This window comes from Ischnura elegans, chromosome 5 (assembly GCF_921293095.1).
Source record: "Ischnura elegans chromosome 5, ioIscEleg1.1, whole genome shotgun sequence".
Lineage (NCBI taxonomy): Eukaryota > Metazoa > Arthropoda > Insecta > Odonata > Coenagrionidae > Ischnura > Ischnura elegans.
In genome coordinates this window covers 30,807,748-30,830,734 of record NC_060250.1, presented here as the reverse complement: position 1 = coordinate 30,830,734, position 22,987 = coordinate 30,807,748, and the positions used below count along the sequence as shown (strand labels likewise).

At 39.0% G+C, this 22,987-nt stretch overlaps 1 protein-coding gene and 1 non-coding gene across 3 annotated transcripts in view; both read left to right on the top strand.

Moving 5' to 3' along the window:
* LOC124158652 overlaps nucleotides 1–22,987 on the top strand; it is a 911,695-nt gene that overhangs the window by 705,478 nt on the left and 183,230 nt on the right. The window lies entirely within an intron of this gene.
* Nucleotides 9,741–9,813, top strand: Trnak-uuu. The gene has a single exon. It is a non-coding gene; the product is annotated as a tRNA-Lys (tRNA).

Genomic DNA, 22,987 nt, shown 5'->3' with positions numbered 1-22,987 from the left:
CCGATACTTACAAGACATTTAAGACGTGGTTGCCTTACAGTATTCTTTAGAGTGCTACCCTAAATTCTTTTCGCAATGCACCGCATATGGCAGCTTATTGTTGTGCGAGGATGCTAATTAAGTTAAATATTTCGGGTTATTTTTCGCTGTTTTTCGCTCGCTGGTGTCATGAATGGTGGTCATTAATGGCCCATCGTCCAAGTATCTTTGACTTATCGAATCTTTATGAATTGTAAATTTTACTTTTTACAGATTGCAGTCATTTGAATTACCAAAGAAACTTTAAAACACCTAAAATAGCCATCTGCCTCATGTGCAGTTTCTTTAATTCGTTTACCAATTAATGTCCATTGGCAACCTAACTTGCCAAATTTTGGCTCGTTTTAGAAAATTCCTTTCTCCCCCAATATGCATCTTACACTACCAATTGTTTCCTTTTTATGCTCTCTACTCTCTCCTTTGTCGATCAAGGTCGGAATTTAACCCTGTCATTAAACCTAAGCGCATCAATGAGAGAGAGTCTGTGAATGGTACACAAGTGGTCATTCCCGAGCTTGACATTGAAGTGCTCACTCGCGCCTCTCGTGATATATTCTGCGTATTTCTGAATATTGTTGTGGCGGGCGCAAACTTAACATACGTTTAATGCCGCTTTGAAAAGGTTTTGCTGTCAGTGTATTGTACTTACGAGTTATAAACTGTGGAACTTTGCTGGCAAATTCATTTTAAGAACAAAAAAGAAAAAAACTTCCCGCCAAAAAAAAAACATTGTTCCGCTTGCATAATAGTTTTTAAATTATTTTTCTCGAAGTAAGCTACCTACGGAGAGAAACATTCGAAATGTTGATAAAATTGTCAAAAATAAATTTCTTTGGGCATTAATTGGGTGGTATGTATGGGATCAGTTAAATTTTTTTGAACATACAACATTTGCATGCATGCATTAAGTGAGTATCAGCTGTAATTAAAAGATTTTTTATGAAGTTAAATTTATGTGTTATATGGGTTTATATAATTTAACCATATATATTTCATGAACTAATGAGTACCAAATGCCTGTAGCAAGCTGATTTACTTCTGTATCTGCATCGCATCATCAACAATATTTAGGTAAGAAGAGGGTTTAATGTGAAACTGCATATTGAATGTAGTTCCTGCATAATCTTTGCTGAATGTGAAAAAAAAAATACTTTTGCACAAAATTTACTTTTCAACCGTGAAAAAGTGAGAATTGCGCAGTTCCATTGTTCACAGTATTGAATTATAGTCGTCTTTCATCCAAACGGCGCAATCGGGTGCATTTTTTTGCAAAAATATTCCATCCAATAGCCCTACCTATTGCGTTTAATACCCAAGCGTTTTGTGGCCTCTAGTAATTTCACGTGACTGCGAGCGGAAGTGGCGACGTCGGACACAATGCAATAAAAATTGGATTCCAGAGAGTCGCAGCAGAGCGCGCTGAACGTCGTCGTCAATTTTTCTTATCAAAGGAACTCCCGCTCTGTGTGAGTGTGAGTGAGCGCTGTCATTGAACACAGTGAGGGGCACAAAGCGGCAGAAATTTAAAACCCGTCCCGAGCATCACTCTCTATTAAAATGACGTTCGAACTTTCAACTGCGCGGTCATAAAATGACGAGCAAACGTGTATGCAGCTTTTTTCCATCTTAATGAGCTGAGACTAATTCCACAATCGAATCCTCTATAAACTCTCGTTGCAGTAGCAGCGTGGGGGATTAACCCGTTCGACCCATTCGCTTAAGCTCTCGCTCTCTCTCATTCTCTCTCTATGCTTCGACTCGGCTCGTTTGCGACTGACCCTACAGACCGCTCTGCAACACCGTCACCGGCTTTCCCATCCTCTTCCGGTACTTTTCCGGACCCGAAAGGACGTGCCGATCGCAGAAATCCCCTAGTCCCGTTCTCCTTGACCTCGGTGTCTAATTTGCGTGATGGAATTGAGGAGAAATCAAGAGCAGTCTGGAAGACAGATTATATCCGCACCGCGTTTTTTTGTCTTTCGGATTACCTTTGGTCCTGGAGTAAAGAGTGGAAATTAAATAATAAATGCTGTGGAATTTAATGAATTATATCGCTTTTCTTATTTTTCTCTAAGCATGATGACATTTTTTCTAATTAGACTAAATTTTCGCAATCTCAGCGTTTTGGAGAATCAAATGTAATTTCTGTTATATTTTATTTCCCTATGGTGTGAATCCTTTTCGTATTGTTCGCTGCATTTTATTCTGTTTACCCGTTTATATTATTTCACCAGTTCCATCTTTATCACCATCCTAATCCATCTGCATCACCTATTTGTCTTACAACCATCTTACAACCGTAATGTAATATGTTGATACTTTAATACGTTAATCGAGTTGTACTATCCCGGAGCGATGTCGAAGATTTTAACTCGCTTCAGAATTTCTCGCGATACTTTTGCAGGAAAGTTTCTTGGGGTAATATAATTTGTTTGCATGCGATTTTTCTTGTTGATAAGCCGAAATTTGCGTTACGAGGAAAAAAAGCAGCACCGCAGCAAAGTTGGCAATTTGTATCTCCTACGGTGTGTATCCCTCTCCTTTTAGATACCACGGATCATATACATGATTTATTAGCTTTGATTTAGATATATTGAACTAGGATTTACCTTTTTTCGTCTGACCTTACAGACCACTCTACAGCACCGTCACCGGAATACTCTTCTGAAGACTTTCCCAGATTCAAACCAACGCGCCGACGGACTATCGCAGAATTCCGTCATCGTTAAATATCGTGCCGTCCGGGAAATCCCCTCGTTAAATATCGTCCCGTCCCATTGACTTTGATGTTTGCGTGATGGAATTGGAGAGAAATCAAGAGCTGTCGGGAATACAGATAAAAGTTGGGCCACGTTCGTTCAAATTGCCCTTGATCGTGAATGATTTTAAGATACAAAATGATGAAGTTGGACTTCATGAAACCCATATCTTTTCTTACTTTTCATTGAGTATATAGTTCCACTAAGTTACGCCAACTGTTTCCATGTTCAAGAAGGATTTATGGAAACCTTATTGAAATTTATTATTGGTACTAAGGTTTCTATTCAGCGAATCATTCCATACTTTATTTTATTTATTATAAAATTCCCTTCACTAAGGTCAGACTAATATATTTAAAATGTGACTAATAATTTCACCGTAACTGATATTTTCTGTTAGATAACCCTTTTTATCACCATTCGGATTAAGTGAAGCACATTTCTTTCCTGTAATCTTTTATTCCATGAGAATATCAAATCTTTTTCCTAGTGTCAACTGTGCTATATTATTTTAATCTCTTTCTATTTCTCCACCAATGTACTATCTCTCTTTCTTCATAACGATCATATTGCAATCGTATCCTATTATTAATCCTTCTTTTTTATTTTATATATTTCTTTTCTATTATTTTAATCGATTAATTTAGCCCATGAATGAAATCAAATTATTGCTGCAGGCTTTTCTTTTCGCAATCCTCAGCGAGGTGGGGGAAATTGGAGGGAATATAGAATTGGTGGCACAAGACCATACTACCGATACTTCTATTTCTTTCATTTAAGAGCTCTAAAACACTTTTGTGTTAGACCCAGTCAGTTGTTAACTCCCAGTTACGTTTAGAAGTAAATTTTAGATTGAAATGCTGTCTTCCACCTTCTTACACGATACGGCTTGAAAAAATTTATGCATGGCATTTTTGACTCATTATTTTGTCATTTTTGTGAGCTAGTTTTTTTTCTTATTATTTTTGTAATTGCCAATGCTATTATTTCTCATTAGGATCTCGTGATAAGCTGCTAATCTTCTGTCCAACCTTATGGGTTAAAATTCTGATTTTAATGACATGTGTTTCCTGGAATTAAAATTGAACTAATTCTGGTATTATCTACTAATATCTCCTCACTGCTTGAGCAACATAAACATCAAATTCTTAGGCTCGAGTAAGCTGGCCTTCAATCCATTTCAAGATACATGAGTCCTTGAGGTGGTTAACTGTGATATAACTCGTTTTCCGAGTCTCTCTTCCCATTAAATTATTATCACAGCAGTTGGAACCCTCATTTCAAAAGCTATGATGGCGTGTGTGTCATTTTCTTCGTTTACCGTTTTCTATTTAATGATCTTCGCCCTGTTTTTCTCCTCTCTGACTGTTTCCTCCCACTTTTCCACCAACATTACGTCGTCCACCTCTCAGATCCTGCCCTAATGATCCAATGCTAGAGCCACTCTCTTAGCGGGTAAGGGGCGCTTTGAAAGTAGTCGCGGTAATAACAATAACAGATGACGTACCTTCTTTATCGGAGCAAGGGTGGTAATGGCTAATGGGTTGCGTTGGATGTAAGAGATAAAAGGGGAAGGCCGTAGAGGTCTCAATGGTGAGGAATATTTCACTTATTAAGTATGTGATACTTACGAGTTAAACATAGTTTAACCTCAGCGTAAGAAGCAATTCCAATTGATATAAGTACAATCGGCTGGACTGCTGCGACAACCCAAAATTAATGACTTCGAGTCACGCACTGGACGCGATGGATATCAATGAAATAAATGATTAGGTACCTAGGAAAGAAGAGCAAGTTAAATTGAAGTTATTGACACGTTGAGGCAAAATAATATGTTTTAGTTGATTTTTAACCAATAAAATTCCATTTTCTCACTTTTGCCAAGTAACGGTCGAATGTGTAAAGCGCTGGGCTACTATTTGAAGAGACACAGGTTCAAATCCTGGGAGAGAGAATTCATATTTTTAAAAGAATATTTTTAGATACCTATATTTTATCACCAATGGATAGGACGTTGAGCTACTGATTCTAGGGATTCGGGTTGATGTGCCGGAAGTAACCTTCAGACACCTACGAACAAAAAACCTTGAAACGGTGAGTAGCTCAGAGAAAGATACTAACCCTGCAATGAAGGTGAGATACCGCTGACCTGTGGCTTAGTTTGGGTGAGCTCTACCCTCACCCATCATAACCAACCGTGGAGCACATGAAAGAGATTTACGACCTCTTCACTAAGATACCCAATGCCGAAGATCTAAAACCGAACGTTTCCACCGAGGCAGTATCGAGAAGCCCAGTCTGGGGCTGGGAAATGAAGATGAGAAATGAGATGGGGGAGGAATGGTGTGGAAAGAGGAACGGTAAGAGAGCCATCGACGATAATGCTTTTTGGTGTATCCTGCGATTCTGCCGCCGGAAGATGAAAAACAATCTATCGACTCGTGTGGTTCGTCACATTTTGGGGGTGTGAGAATCAGAGGATTGGCAAGAGAACCACGAAAAATGGCAGCGCCCAGACGCACGCAGAAAATGTTTCCCTGTCTTACTATCCCTTTCTAATCCGCTTCTCTCCGCTCCCCTCACACATACAAACACAAGCTCTGACCCTTTTACGAAGCCCCTTGCATTCGAGAATAGCAGGGGAGAAGTAGCGACGGAGGGGAGATCGCATTCATTCATTCATTCCAAGTGATTTATTCCTCGAACGAGGTGCGAGGAGAAGGCGGGAGGGATAGGGAAAATACATAAGGGAGCACTGCTCCTATCTCGGGGAGAAGTTCTCGCACCATCTACTCCTATGACCCCTTAGTCTGCGAAAGCTTTACCCTTGCCCGTCCCACTCGAGACCGTCTTATCCACTTACATTCGCCCCATCTACTTCCGAAGAGAGGCCATTCGAGTATTGACACTGTGCCCACATTTTCACACCCCCTACTCCCTCCGACGGATTCCATTAGCTCTCACACCAATCTCTATAACACGTCCGAAGCTATGAGGCTTGAACTATGATGCTAGAGCTATAAGGTATGGTCAAGTATCAGCAAATATTGGAAAAATATTTCCTGCAATTTCCATGGCCCACTGGTGTTAACGGTCCTGGTGATATGGGTTTACCTTAATTTTTTATATCTATGGGTAGACGGAAGAGATTAGCATAACCGTAAAAGAATCAATAACTCTTGCCAAAATATTGAAATAGTATAAAGAAGTTTTACATACAAAAATCGATAGTTTAGAGCAATAATCTCATAAGTACTTAATCAAAGAGTTTAGTTCCACCATATAAAGGACTAACTTCTATTGATAATTAGTATTATTAAAAAAATTCTGTTCTTATTTTAACCTTATAACAAATTAATCTCGGAGCCTTAAAAGACTCCCTTCACTAGTTTTATAACTAATTTTAGGTTCTATGATTAGCAAATATGACCGCTAAACTTATAAAAAAATATAAAAAACTCTGAGTACATAAAATGATTGACCGGTAAAATGGGGTCAATAAGTAATCAGATGAAAACTTATGTTTTAAAATGAAGAGAATTGGTGAAAAGAACTCAATGCATGAACCACCACACCCTGTGTATCTGCTTGCTAGTCTGAAGTCTACGAGTACAAATGTTCACCTGGAGAAGGGTTGAAAAAAATCCTTCGTCTAAGTATGAATCGTTGCGTATCGAACAGTGTCACGAAAGTGTGTAACAGCTAAGGGTACTTAATATACGTGAACATTAGACGGAAATGTTTGAGGCCCATAGGCTATTTATCTGAGCTCTTCCTAACACTTGATTACATGGCTGATTGATATGTATATCAACAGGAATAACACTCATGCAAAGAATTAAAGTAAACCTCCTGAATCTAGTCGAAATTATTCTGAAGTCAATAAGAGTCATGAGCTACTCACAACGAGATCATCGGAAGCGTTTGTGCGGCGAAAGAGCTCGGCAGCGTCAACGTATTGTACCCCATCAGGCAACCGCAGAGTGTTCGCACTCGATGACACTCGTGGTTAATTTGTCCTGGGATGGGAGGGACGAAAACAATGGAGTGCCATGAGGATGGATTCGATCTCGCCATCAAGTGGACCGATGCGCATTATCCTTACCCCTACTGAAACCCATCCTGAAAGTAAGATGAGGGAGAAATATCACCGTAGCCAATGAGATGGGCAATCTGCAGATCTTCGTAAAAGTAGAATGTTTAGAACGATAGAGAAAGACGAAAAGGATGAGGAATAGATTGGGTTGGTCATCGCTGCTTGCTCAAGTGCCTTGGCGATTGAAAAATATTGATGGGGTGATTCAAGAATGCTATTCGGCGGAGAAAAATCATTGTATCAGAGCGAGGATTCCCTTCAACCTTTTTGAGGGTTAGTTATGTTTTATCTTACTCCTAATCCGTTTCACGAGAATGGTGACCCAGGGTACCCAAGAAATCTATTGAATTGAAACAAATGTGAATTTTTGTCTTATTTTTCCTTATTCGCATGGCATCATTTTTTAGCATCTGGCAAATGTTGATCATAATGAGTACTGTTCAATGACCAGTTCATCATTCACTCGTTCATAATTCATACCATTCACTATAGCACTCTAAAGGAAACAATCAGTCATCGGCCAGTTCACATTTGTTATGGTCAATGCATTCATTGAAAATGTATCTGTAAATATTTGTTGAGACGCTCAATCATCTACGGCTTTTAAAGCATGAATTATATCATTATAAAATACAAATCGAACTCTCTTCGAAATACCGTATAACCTCAAAAATGTTCACATTACAAGTTAGATTAGTGCCCAGTGCAGCAATTGAATTGCCGTTCACGCCGAACGAACGCATTATCTTTAAATCAAAACTTAGAAATAAATCTTCTTAGCTCCATAATTGATGGTGTTTGACTATTAGTGGATTAAAAGTTATTGAAACCTTCATTGTTGGCGATGTACCAAAATGAACGGGAATAAATCAGCTCGTCAACAATCGGGGAGACAACAACTACATGAATTATATATACAATTTTAATTAGGAGCTTGGGTCAATGCGATGATTTAAGGGCTGCATTCATATCCTCAAAGCCGGGGTTCGAACCCCATTAGAGATTTTTATGATAAACCTCAATCCCTAGTGGGTTACAGCTCCTAGGGAACCAAGAAAATGGTGCCAGCCCTGGGTAGGCCGTGAATTACTGGTCTCTTTGATGCATTTCCTTTGGAGTAGGCTAACGTCGTTACCAAGTTTCAGTCCGAAATTCCCCTGCGTTAGAGGCACAATTCACCTCAACTGTTGGTCGCCTTCCACCAAACAACCAAGCGAAGGTTTTTTTAAAAAATGGCGTAAATTCCGGAACCCTTTGTCGAAGCGATGGGGGATGGAAGTTCGTGGAGCTTTTTGAGCGCAGGAGGGGGACGATAGGAGGAGGGCTCAGTTGTGCGGGATAAGAGATGATGGGGAATTGGAAACAATTGAACGGCGGGATGCGCGCCGAAAAAGAGGCAGGGGTGCTGATATGACGGTGTGCGTTGAAGGGTCCCTCTCCCATCGGCCTCAGTCAGCCACTTCGCTAATCCATCATCGCTCACGTCCGCTCTGCGCACAAACACGCTGGCTACGGAGTAAAGTAGGCACCAGACACACCTCCCGCCTAGACCCTCGCTTTCCGAATAGGCGGCTCCGCTAGCGATGCGACATAATTGAGATTATCGGCTGCTCCGTCTCTCGAGGGATCCCAAGTAGGTACTCACTCCCCGGCTATCCTCACTCCGGATATCCATCTATTTCGGCGTCAGGAGTTTCGTGTGCGATTTGAGGCGAAAACGGTTTCCTTCGGCATCGGATTCGGTGGGGTGGAGGAAGAAACTTTCTTGCTAACAAGGTGCATTATTACCCCGCACATTGAGAGGAGTTTTGTTGGGTCCTATGGCAACAGATGCCTCTGAGATTAATGTCTAACCATGTGCCCCGTACCGATGGAAATCGTGAGATGAATTGATTATCCTTCCGCGATTCCTGATTCACATCATTAAAATCGTTTATTTTGCTGGTGGTAACGAAAATTTATGATCGCGTTGTTTTATCGTTCTGGGATTGAGGAAGTATTTACAAGACTCTAATGATTGATATTTAGGGAATCTGTGAGGAAGTATTTGGATTTTATGAATAATTTCACTCAATAACACAATTATTTTTTATAATTTTTTTAACAACCTACATCGTCACCTTTAAACTACTAACTGCCATGTGATATTCAGATGTAATTTTACTAGTTTTCTTTCCGAATTAAATTAATTATTTTCAATGTCTCATGGATCGATCATGTTTTTCGGCACTTAAGTCCTCTATTTATTTCTTTTTGTTTGTGTTATTACAAAAATTACATAATAATGTTGACCTGTTGGTAAAAAATGGTGAAATTCCGTTGCTACACACTCAATAATGTACTTCTTGCTCTTGTTACCCCTTAAAGAGCTGTTTCATGCATCTAAGGGCACCGCAAAATTGTAGAATAATATCAAAATATATCATATTTGCATAATATTGGAAAATGTATCAAATATTGCTTCCATTCGGAGGCTAGATATATATGTAAATGATCTATGTGTAAAACAAAATCTCTGCCTTGTATTTCTATACTATAAAGGTACAAGTTTTGGTGACTTTAGTGAGCTTGTGCCATTTGTTTTTCCGCCATATATTTTTTCTTGAGACTTTTATTACTCGTTGTATATGTAAGACTTAACGTTGGGTATTTTCTGCCTATTCGATTCATTCGAATATGAGTTTGCTTAGTTATTAACTCTATGTCACGAAAAGTGGATACAATAAGTTGATTGCAATTCGAATTTAGTTTTCCTGTAATAATCTTTAGTACATGGGTGAATGGTATAAAATTTTTTTGCGTAAAAGTGAGAGTTTATCATGAAATTGCTTTAAGAACTTTCAAGGGCCCGGATAGCTCAGTCGGTAGAGCATTAGGCTTTTAACCTAAGGGCCCAGGTTTTAAGTCCCTGTTCGGGCAGCACTTTTGTCGGCCTCGGTGGCGGCAGGGTTAAGTCCTCGCCTACCATACCGAGTCTCCATAATTATTTATAAATATCAACGTTTCATCCCAGAATTAACTATTAATAAAAATGCTAAAACGGTATTGTAACACGTTGATTTGTCAAATTTTTCCTTTAAATTGTTACTTCTTTTTTAATGTACTTCCTGCGAAGGCCTAGCAGTGTTTTTGCATTATATACAGTTAACTTTATTTTGAGAAAAATATTGATTTTTATTATATTCACGATTTTTATCTCCCATTAAACGTATGTTATCATTTACGTAGGACGACTTGTTGTCATTGCATTTGCATTAATTTTTCTAAAATTATAACCATTGTGACTTCCTTTGTTTTGATATTTCATTTCATTTTGGCGCAAAGCAAAAAATATAATTAATGCTTTCAGTCATCAGTGCAAGTTGAAGCTGGAAGTTAGTTACATCGTGCAAAAATTATGTGATCATAAAAAGCTCTTTTAATCTACCGTCGCGCTTGCAAGTATTAGATATCAAAAATTGTGCTAAGTAACCTGCGATAATGGTACCAGCCAAGTATAATTACCAAATCATATCATATTTTCAATTGATATCAGCTTTTATCATTGAGTACTAAACTGTCTCGTCTGAACCACTTAGGGCCATCGTTTAATGCACTGCTGGGCGTGTGCATCAAACTGAGGAAAATGTGATGCCTTTGAATATTCTATTTCGATTTATTTTTCAAGGTCGTTGCCTGTTTATCGCCAAAGAGTTCGTGGCGATCGATCGATTTATGATGCGGGAGTGGTGGAATCATGATTTTGGTGCTGCGAGGTTCGGGGTCGAAATGAGTAGACGCGGTATCAAGGGGGAGGTGGTCTGAGTTGAAGAAGATGGGCAAGGTAATTTCTGCCAAACCCATCCTTGAGCCCCGCGACGGGAGGGGCCCTGTCCCCTTATTACACCGTGCTCCCCTTCTACAGGCAGTCTCCCAACCATTCTCTCCTGCTCTCTACTCCCTCTCTCCGTCTTGCTTGCTCTCCATGATGCGTAATTGGTTTTTGACGCGGTTCGCGATCAAGAAAAGGCCCCTCCGCTTTAAGGCCATTCTTGCATTGCGTTTAGAGATACCGTATTCGTGCATACTCGTATTTGCTCGACTCCTTTATCTGTCTTCAGAGTCGTGCGTATGTGCGATTTTTCCTCATTATATTTTTCTACGACCGTCGATACCTATTCATTCCTAATGATGTTATTTCTTGATACTTCGTTATACCTAAAATCCATCGATGCAAGCTCAAGCTGCAAGTTAGTTCCGCTGCATAAAACTGCGCTGAACGAGAATAAGATGCCGTCATTTACCGTCGTACTTCTAATAATTCTTTTCTGTATTATCTGCGGTAACAACAAATTTTTAAACCCAAAATATGGCATAATCAATTTATATTCGCATGTTAACTTTTTATTAAAGTTTCTTGGATAATTCTATCGATCGTATCACTATCAATAAGGTAAAAAATTACGAATGTAATAAGAATTTACGTTGACAAAGATATATTTACGCTATCGTACGGGAAAAAATATCTACTCCCTCTTGAAAATTAATTTTGAAACTGGTCGAGGCTTACCAATTAGTATTGGGATGAGTGTGCCATGTTTCAATATATTCATTTGATGTACTTCAAATTAAACTAACAAACTATTGAAGTTATGTTAGCTAAAGTTTTGCTGTAACAATGCCCCCTAAAATCAGGACAGAATACTGGCAACGAGTGGGAACATACGTTGTTTTAAAGGTGGTTTAGATGCAACTGAGGATGGCGACCAGGATCGTATTTTAGGGTCGAAGAATCAAGGGCGTGTGGCGGAGGGCAGGACATTCTGTCAGAGCTGCGTCGCAAGAGTCAATAACTTCCTCATCCCACTTGGAGGTTCGCCCTCGACCCCGATGGCTCTCGGCCGTATAAATGGGTGATGAGGGAAATAAAAGAAAGTGCTTCCAGGGAAGAGGAGGGGTGGAGATGCTTTTTCCTACTGCTGCGAGGAAGGAGGCGCCGTGGTGGTCCCTCAGAGTAAATATACACAGATTGCGCTCGGTGGCTGCGCAAAAGACAAAAGCTGAAAACGATATGGAACCCTCTTCAGTAACAATTTAAAAAAAATTAAATGCCTTTAAGCATATGCAAAATGAAATAAAAGTGTATTTATGTGTCTTAATTGATTTTTGTAACCCATTTAATCGCTTCTATTCCTAAGTAAATTTCTTAGAAATAATATCTGTTATCAAAGTAAACAACATGCGAAAAAACTCATTGCTACTAGAGAAGAACTCCCTTAGCAATTATTTCATCTTGGCATAAATTAATTTCTTTGATCAGGCTAAAATAGACTTATTCCTTCAATCACAGTATTTAGTGCACACCAATCGTGAATGAATAATAGAGGATTTATGGTAATTTTTTTGTCCCCTTAAAGGGCAGAACCGATATGCTGTTTTTTTATTCAAAATTAATTTGAGCTTTTTTCAACTAGTGACCAACTTAAGGTGATTTATGCCATATTCCGCTGTTCATTGAAACAACTTATTGACCCAGCCAACGGCTCTTATTGAGTTTTACCCACAAGGAGCCCACAATTAAGCCAATTTAAGTGAAGTTTAACTGTTGTGAACAGTGTTCCTGCATGGTAACTTTTTATGAACCGGCTGCTCATTTTTAATTGTTTTCTCTCAGTTTCAATGAAGTATTCTCTCAGCAGCTTTTAGTACCCATGCTTTACAGCCAGTGGTTGGGTGCAGGCGCCAGCAATACATTCTGGTTGAATCTTGTAGGGTTAAAATTGTTTTTTTTTTAGTTACTTCCTGCCCTCATGCCCATTGAATCTGTCTATTTAATTTCAAGGTAAAGAAAAAATTATTGCAAAATTTTTCACAACAGTTAAGCTTCACTTATTTTGGCTCTCTTGAGTTTAAAACTCGTTGGCTGGGTCAATTAATTGGTCCACAAAGGCTTAAAATTCATAAATCTATGCTATCGACGGATTGGCCACCAGAGGCCTACCCAGATGGAGAACGGATAGGAAAGGCAGGTGTGAGAGTTATCCATTTCAACCTTGGCCTCATGAGCAGGAGCCGAAAATCGTTCGGTCTTTCCCCTGCCTACTCTTGATGGCGGGCCGCAAGCACTACCCCCCGCCCCTCCTACCTCGCCGCCGCCGATGCAATGCCGGGGTTTTAAGTGCTGGGGCGTCCGTCCCCTGTTGAATTTTAATCCGGCCGCCCTTTTAATTGAATCCTGATCTTGGCGTCTGGCCTCCGTGGGATCACTGTCTCCTTAACCGATCGGTGCCGAATACAATCTCCGAATCGATGCTGGCTCATAGTCGTCTCTTTGGTGGAAATGGAGTCCATTGCGATGCATGGAATGAAGTTATTGCCCCCTATTTTCACTTAACTTATCACGATCCGGCCGCTAATTTTTTCTCTCAGTTTCAAAAAAGTACTCGAGCGGTAGCTTTTAGTGCCTATACTTTACAACCAGTTTTTGTGTGGAGGAGCCGGCTTCTGGTTGGAACAATGGTTTCTCTTCAATTGCTACTTGTTTTTAACTAAAAAACAAGTAGCAATTGAAAAACCACAAAATTGATACTTTAAAACCAATGGTTTTGTGGAGGAGCCAACGGTAAAATTCTGGTTGTAGCTTGCTGAGCAACAATTTCTTGAATTAGTACCCATTTTCATGGCCTACGGAACCAAATTAGCCAAAAGAATTTATAATTACTTTGCTGCTTTGCTTTTCTCAAGGGCATTATCGAAATTGTACAAGTGAAATGAAGTAATGATACTTCCCACTTTTCCAAATAAATCTTTTTTCAGAAAAAGTCAACATTTTTCACTGCCCTGCAGCATCATCAAGATTTGCCCATTGAATCAGCCTCCACCATGTATTTCAACTTTATAAGCGGATTAAAATTATGGGTAGCTATTTTAGGTAGAATTTAAATTCTAAGGAAGTTTAATTATGGTTAATAACTATTTTGGTAGATCGTAAGCTATTCTTCGACGTAAATCCATCCGTCATCCATTCAAAGCCCTTTCGCCGTATTAACGCTGTTTCACCATTGCCTGATTTTGGTATGGCACTGCGGTTTCATCTCGTGCCTCAGTTTCTACTTGTTTTAAAGCCCAACCCCAAGAATAAATCAACCACAATTACCTCTTCAAATATTAATGGAAGCAAAAAAAATTCAATGCATAAATTATTTGAGTAGATTGCTCAATATACAAGTGTGTGGGTCGCTAGCATGTAGCTTTGTTGACAAAAGGCCACCAAAAGTGGCCTGATGAAAGTATCCATATTCATTAACCCACTTTTGATGCCCATTGTTTGGATAAAAGGAGTGAAAATTCATAAACGGAGGTGTTTCACAATGTCATATCATTATTTTCCCGCACTTTCCAATTGCAAATGGCTGTTTACAAGTGGAGCCAGGGTAATAATTTCGAAATTTCTCCCTCTCTCTCATTAACAGAATGCATTCCCGCCCGTCCCGGGGCCATTTCGCGCGCGGAACGATTCAGAGGGGGAGTACCGTAATAAAGTCGATTCCATCCCTCATCGATACTATCGAAGAGAATGGGTTAGAGGAGAACCGGGAAAAACCACGCGATGACGTCGCAGGGAGAGTTATAACCAACCTCGAAGTAATGGAAAGAACACCGATACCCCCCCCCTCCACCTAGTGCTGCTGAGCCAATATCCCATCTGGATAGGGGAAGTAGAGGGCGGAAATGATAAAAATTGAACAGCGAATTACATAACTAAAATTATGAGGGGGAGGGGATGGTTTGGGAGTTGGCAAGGGAAGGGGAAGTTTCGAAGGAGACGGTTACATTTAATATCTATAAAAGTAGGGAAAGACATACATTATTTTACGTCCCTTTTCTTCCTATATCGCTCTCTCTTTGCGGAATTGGTTCCATCCTTCCCCTTTCCGAGTTCCCCCTGGGAGGAAGGGGAGGCTGTGTGTTTTTCTCCGCCTTGAAAGGGACCGAGGGAAGGCGGAGGGAGGGAGAGGGCATTGCTTCGTGGGCTTTTGAGCATGGGGTGGGGGTCAGAGAGGAGACCATCCCCCGATGGAAGGGAAGCGGGAGGGGGGGGGTGAGTGGGGTAGCGCCGGTCATGAGGGGAAACAATAGGCCGGCAAAAGAGAATTGAACGAATGGCATCTGCTCCAAAGCGGAAATTAACTCCGCGTTCGAGATGGTCGTATGGAAGTGGAAGAGAGATAGCGGGAGGAAGACAGGGGGGAGGGGTGAGGGTGCAGGGTAACGACGTAGGGTCAGTAGTGAGGGGAAGGAACGATTATAATGATAATTTATTAATATCCCGGGAATTATACATCCAATATGAGCATTCAAATCAAATGTATAAATAGAGAGCTCGGATAGCCATCATATCACAGAGGCAATTGTTTAAATACATTAAATTTAACAGAAAAATATAGAGAACAGCTGTTGAAGTATAAAAGGCTGGCAAAAATTAATTAGTAGAAAATTAAAGTAAAATTATTTCTGTAAAGTCAATAAATAGGAAATAATTAAATAAAAATGATAAAGGATATGTCTATTTAACACAGAAAAAAGTAATAGTTGTGTGAAATAGGTACCTGCATGAAAATTGACTATGAATAGTAAGGAGCTATGCATGGTGCAATACAACAGCGGCAGTGGATTTTCACGGTACAATAGTTATAGATGGACTGGTATGTCTTGAAGTTTTTAATGAGTTTTATCTTTAATATTTAAATGACGGAAAGTCTTTACTATTTTTGGGCACTTTTTCTATTTATTATAATCTACAATTGTCACTGATTTATGATTTGTAGTGAATTGTATGTGTGGTGCATAGAAATATTTCTGATCAATTCTAGTTACAATGTACTAAAAATAAGATAAAGCTTTAATTGGAAATAACTTCAATTAAAGTGTGGGATTACTTTTGTTTAAAACGAGAGTATAAGGACAACGTGATCACGAATTGGCACCTTGGTTTTAGATCAAGCCAATAGAGCCTTATGAGGCACATGAATCTCCTTTCGCAAGTCGAAGATGAATCGCAAATTATAGTTTAAGAGGCGCAGGCAATGTGAAAAAATTATGAAGAAGATGAGGTATTATCTGAGATGAATAAATTGCATATTTTATTTACTTTCAAAAACGATGGAACAACACGTAGAAAAATGGGATATAGTGCAAGAGTAGAAAGAGAAGCGAAGTAAAATTCGGATAGAATAATATTTCTCTGGCGGTGATTGGGGTAGGTCCGATAGTAGTAAGTGCGGATGCCACGAAAGCATTTCAAATTCATGCGAAATAATTGGAATGGATTTTAGTTCCACAATAACATACGTTATGTCCGTGGGTACTCTATCCTGCTTTCAGGTCGGCTCGCTGTCAATATTTAAATTCCTGAGTGGCTTTGTGTAGGTCAAATATTTAGCTGCATGGAAAATGAACACTTTGCATCAAACCGATACAGCTTTATTTGTTGAATATGTACGGAAAATGTTGTGATGGAGTAATACTGGAGATATTTCCAATATAAATGAATGCATTATAGGTAATGGATAAGTTGAGTGCAAGCAGGAAGAATGGGAGGGAGCAGTGAAGTGTAATTTCCCTTGAAATGCGATGTTAGTCGTTATCTCTCCACACCAAAATACTATTTAGATTAAGCAATATTTCAATCAATATAAATTCCCGAATCAAAATGTTTACATGGCACACAATAATTTCGAGTAAAAAAGATGTTTACTCTTGAAACTGGTTATCCAATGTTGTGAATGGCGAATTTATTTATTCCCATAGAGTATAACTTAGCATCAAAAGTTATAACATGCTTTATTTCCCTCAGATAAATCAGTGCTGCAAATTATGAAATTGTACGAAGTGAAAATATCAGAAGCCAAGAAATTTCTAATTGCAATAAAAAATGGAAAAATTTATCTCCGAAATCGGTTTTTCAATTGACTTCAACCATCTACCGAGAGAGGAATGGATGCTATACCTATTTTGTGGGGCTAGGTTGAGGCTGCCGCTACCTAAGATGCATATTACTAGCTTCAATTGGCGATTCTATATCCCATCACCAGATATTTTGATTTCCTTCCGTTGATCTGAAAAATTTATGTAGCTTCCTGGGAATAATAGGGTTCGAGTATCGGCGTACTTTTTTCTATCAACCTGAAAAACCGTAGCATTCCTAATAAAATGTCGAAAACCATGTATCTGCCGCTTATTTTACGCAAATAATTTATTAGGCTAGTTGTAAATATATCCTTGTATCCTACACGTGTCCCTTTCCGGTAAAATTCTAGCACTCTCCATCTTATCCATGAAAAATATCCAAAATGATTTTATAAATTTAAAGCCTTGAATGAAACAGCAGTCAGATTAGTGACTTCATTGCAGGTATTTATGTGATATGTCTCCGTTTTACCCGAAAAATTGTGTAATTTTTCTTTGAAGCTTTCTGGAAGGCTGGCTTCAAATATCAAGACCATATTCTAGGTGATCTCAGGAAATTGGCTCTAACCGGCCCATTTCCTACTGTATCACCGCAGTATAGCATCAGTATGGTAATATTACTAGAGTGAATATCTCTTCTCCTGATGAGATATGCTGACATGAGGGCGTCTATATTCTCGATTATATTGCGAAGGGTTAAAATATATGGAAGCCTCATAAACTGAGAATTTAGTGCTAGGCCACGGTAGGCATGGTGGCTAGATTTCCTGCTTAAGCAAAATGTTCAGCTGAATGGAATGGGTGCAAGCTTATCCGGGGAAGGTGGCATTTTTGAAGGTATATTTCTGAAATTTGTCGTGAAAAATGGATCAAACGCTGCCTACCAATTAGTAGACACCATGAGAGAGCTTTAAAATCTACCAATAAAGGGCGAAGATTCACGTGTTCAGTATATCATTCGGATTGAACCGATTAGGGGACTAGGAATCCTCTTGAAGCAAAACGTTCAGCTTAGTGGAATTTCAGAGGTACTGAATCTAATTGGCAATAAAAAATTGAACTCCTGCAGCCACAACTACTTTTCGTATTTGTGCGAAGTTTCAAAAATCATTCTCGAAGAAAGCAATTTTGTGTATTTGTCTGGCGATTTTCGTGTTTTTTCTCTCCATTTCTTAACTCTGGACCTAACTTTGGTGCGATGAATAGTTGGCCCCTTAGGTTGGAAATTTCAAAACACTTGTCATGAAATGGGAGCGAGCTAAATTTGCTAAGTTTACTCCGCGAGGGAGCTATCAAAATCCATCAATGGAGAGCCGAGGTTCAAGCGTTCAGTATCTCATCCTCATAGATCCGCTCGGCAGGCCGGGCAGGGATCCTCCTTAAGCAAATCGTCCAGCCGAACGGAATGGCGGCAAGGTAATCCGGAGAAGGTGTTGCCCGGAGGCTGATCAGTTCGGCGTGTGGCGGGGAGGAGCTGGATGATTGAGAGGGTGGCCGTCGCCGGGAGACAAGCGGGTGCTCGTCGGGGTGAGGCGGTCCAGTTGGCCGAGGGGGAGGAGGTAATGGGAGGGTGGGCGTGAGTGATGAGGTTCGCGGGGCGGATCGGCGGTGGAAATAATGGCAATGATGATGATGATTGAGCGCATCGGGTGGTGGATGGGAAAGTTACTTTTCGGCATCGAGAAGGTGTTGGTGTTGACGGCTCGGCTGTCTATTTCCCGTTCGGTAATGCTTTGTCGCTGCCGGTGTTGTGGTATCAGTTGTGCGAGTCTTTCAGGTAGATGATCTTCTCATAACATTAGTTCTCTAGCTCTCCGTTTTACAAACAAGGTTTTATAGACTTTCCAGAATGGGATGAATTCAGTCGGTTTTAGGCTGATAAATGATTATTTATTATAAGGAAATAAAGAAAGAGAATAATAAATAAGGAGAAAATTAAAGGGTCTATCGTTGCGAATTAATTACATTTTTGAAATATTTCAAATCTAGAACGCTTACAATACTATCTCAACGAATCGTATCAATGTTTTATGTGTGCAGCGTGTTACCTTTTCATGTTACTTTTCTATAAATGTGAAAGATCGTAGAACTAAATTGGCTGCTTAAAAAAGATGCCGTAATAAATTCAATTTGTTTGGACATGGGAAATTAGTGGCTCTAATTATTTATTGATTTGTTACATCATTACATAAATAATCTAAATTCTATAGAATATAACATTTAAATTTGGTAAAAATATTTCTTTTATTCTAACTAAAACATAAATACTTATTTTTAGATTTCTACGATATATTTCACGGTTCAGGAAGCTATTTGAAGATGAAAATTCAAAATTATTTCTGTTTATCTACAACACGTGAATGTTTTATATTGCGATTCAAAGACTGAATTTGGATATGTTTCGAGTTTATTGGCATTGAGGTATCACAGTTGTATTGGAAGTTCAATAGATTTGTTAATTATTGTAGTCGATTTCATAGTATTACCAAGTTTTTAAACATCTTTAGTAGGATTCTGTTTTTTTTTTATCACTGATATTACTGAGACGAATTTATCGGTGGAGATTAACAGTAAAGCCGCTTGGGTACACTCATTTTTTCGTGGAATTGCCATATTTTATCCTGAAAAAATTGATGCTGGGGAGAGATCATTGTATCAAATGTTTATGACCATAGCTTTTATTGTACTAGAAGTAAATAACGTAACCCATTCAGCTAAATAGAGCGTCTCGCTCCACTCATTGTGAAACTGAAAGTGAAGACTTTTAGCCCTTTCACCCTAGTTCATTGATTAGTGGTATTAAGAGCCTACTTGTAGAAGTACAATATCAGCGTCTCTGTCTTAATGGAGATGAAATCAACGTTGTACTTGGGATCATTCAACGCGGCCGCAGCGAAGCCCAGCCTAAGTGGCAAATCGGCAGTGTCGAAGGCAATCATGGTTTCACGATAAAACAAATTTTATTCATTGGTTATAAATGCAAGGAAATCATCTCCGTAGATTTTACTGTATAGCATTTTGGAAGGGCTTAGGTGTGAAATTGATTTGTATCCGTTAAAAGGTGTTTCAGTTTATTAATTGCAAAACTGACAGCACGGTAGTCATTCCTGCGTCTAAACCCTAGCTAATCAACCTGAAGTAATTAGATCCGCGTGGTATACGTAACGCTCTCGGTATCCTTTTTGGATTATTGATGGTATATTGATGTAGAGGAAGTCACAATCATCTCAACTCTCTGTCCTAGTCGCTAATCTATAGCGTGGAAGGTAGGTAATCGAAAATGTGAAGAAATTGGTGGACGACAGCAGGAAAAATTGTGTGGCGCCCGGAGAGAGTGGATTAGTCGGTCAGGAACCCGTATCATCTCCCGCCAATGGGGTCGTATGGAACCCAATATGGGCACTCCTAACTCAATTCTCCCCCACGGACCTCCACGCCGTATATGGGGAGCGGCAGGGTCGAAGTCTAGGTGCTTCTCTGGCGTCCTCAGCTCCCGCCCCCTCATCTCAGAGGCATCGCTTACGAGTTCGGAAGTAACCCAAGTCTTCACCCGAAGGGATATCTGGGTCTTGGCTTCGGCGGGAAGTGTTTTTCCTCCATATTACCTATTTCCATTTCTTCTCTCCTTTCACCCTTCAGCCGTCCTGTTACCTCAGGGTCAGTACGGGCTTGAACGGTTTCAAATAAATTTGATGAAAATGCCGTTTCTTCATTCATTTTTCCTGGAGCCTAAGATAGAACCCTAGTAAGGTTGTTATTTTCCGTTTAATGGATGGTTTTCAATGGTATCCATGAAAAACGAGGTTACACTGAGTTGAGTCCGCCAATATTGTGTAGGCGAAGGGAATTTCTGAGCCGTGTAGCTTACTTCAAAGGCAAAATCAGTTGACATAATAAGACTTTAAGGTTAATCTGTGCGATGATTTTTTTTTATTTTCAATTTATTTTTACTTATTACCTTATTTAAGGCTCATTTTACTTATTTTCCCATGCCTTTGTGCGTAATTAATGGGCGATGCTCACTTTGAATATGTTCAATTATTTCGCTAAGTACCTTTTTAACATTTTCTCTTCGATTCGGCGAGAATATTTCCCCTGTCCACCCCATCTCCGCATAGATCCACCACTGAGTACATGAATAAATATGAGATTCGTTAGTTATTATTATTCTTTTCTTCATACAACATGCCAACTCACAAATGAATAATATGGTAGTAAAACGACATTTCAGATGATAATTGAGGTGAATATTACGCCTCTATACTTTATCTTGTGACTTGACTAAATTGACTCCATAATAAATAAATTAACTTTAAGGCGACCCTTCCTTACCATGTTCCATCATTCATATCTAAAGAGGAAACGTTTGAAACAGATTTTCACCTAATAACTAATGAAGCAGGAGCTGTCGTAGTAAATGCAATTTTCTCTAGGAACGTGTTTTGTGGACTTATCCCACTAAGTGCGACACAGCCATGGATCACATCGATAAAATAAAGTCTGTCATCGGAAAAAAAAGGTCGTGGTATGCATAATGGTGCATTATATCTCCACCACTAGCTGAAAATCACGTTGATAGTGGAAATATGACCAAGTTAATTTTTATCCTCAATTAGCCGGATTTATGAAACGCTATGGGCACATTTATGCTTATTTTGCTTGGAAATCGGCTGTTTGTACTCATACGTTTTAGTGGTCCATAAACGTAAGTACGTACTTGTGTGAGTGTCGTTATATTTTTTTTTTTTTTTGAAGTTGCATGAATAATTATAATGGAATATATTTTTATAATTTCAGTTGTGATTTTTGTCAGGCAAAAACATTACTATTAAAACAAGCTATCGATGAATTAAGCTCGGAAAAGATTCGGTTATTACAATGATATATTCCCTGTTTTGTTTTCTTGGCTTGCTTTTTTCGCCGACTTTCTAGCGGTCTCATCACCTGGTACACCATCCGGTACAGAAAAGTATTTATTCAGTCAATCACTGACGTTCATGTTTTTTTGTTAGGATCTTCCCATTTCTCAGCATTAAATATGTATTAAACTTGGTATGTCTACGCAAGGCATGAAGATGGCGTTAGCTCTCTCGTCGCTTTTTCGTGTGGGAAGCGATGAATTGGTTTTTGTTTCCATGTAACAATTTCTGGATGCACGGCTTTCATCGAAAAAAGTTTATTTCATCAGAAAAGGCTTTATTTATTTGATTTGTACAGAACCAATGTAATTCAAATACGCAAACTTTATTTTTGTGCAACATGTACTTCATATTTCATTCCAATTGGCGCTACAAAATTTCAACGGGCAGTAAATGATTACTTATTGTCCTTAAATATGATCATCCCACATAATTTCTGTACCCATGTTCTCCCTCGATAGAGATACATGGTTGTTGACAATTTTAAACAGTGTCGCACTTTGAAATCCACAGTTCATATGCTTTAATAGTGATGATCTAGAGCCCTAATTTGAACTAAATGACTCACCTGATTTTGGTTTAGGTGAATTATGCAACAAAAAAATGCCTTTTTATGAGCTCTCTAAATTGAATTTATGTCATGAAGCTTCGTCAAAATAGGTTTCTTCTATATATAAGATTGCGTGGAAGATATCTCCGTGAATTTTTAATTATGCTGTGGAAATTTCCCTTCTCCAATACTTGAAAATCCTATAGCATGTCTTGCACTGTAAATCATTTGCTACCTCTTTTATTGGTAAATTTATAAGCACTTGACATTCCTCTCATACTTTCCAATATCTTCACTGTGTTGGAATATGTCACATATATGATCATATTCGAATTTTATTTTTATTAAAACACAATTAAATCTTTCTTGCTAGCCGCCGTTTTATTAGAACTGAGAACGCGTAATATATCTACTCTAGAGTGGTGATAAGGGCGAATGCCTTTGACTCGCTCTATGCCTACTGCTTATTCCCGCAATATATTTTTTGTGTAATATTTACTGCTCAAATTTCGATGAAAAAGGAAACTGGCATTAATACTAACTCCTCTTTATTGATGGAGCTCTGCCGAGAATATAAAATTGCTGAAGCATACTATGAATGGACTGCTATTCCACCAAAAGTTATAATCATTCATAATTCCCTAGTATAAATTCCATAATCGTTCATTCGAACTAC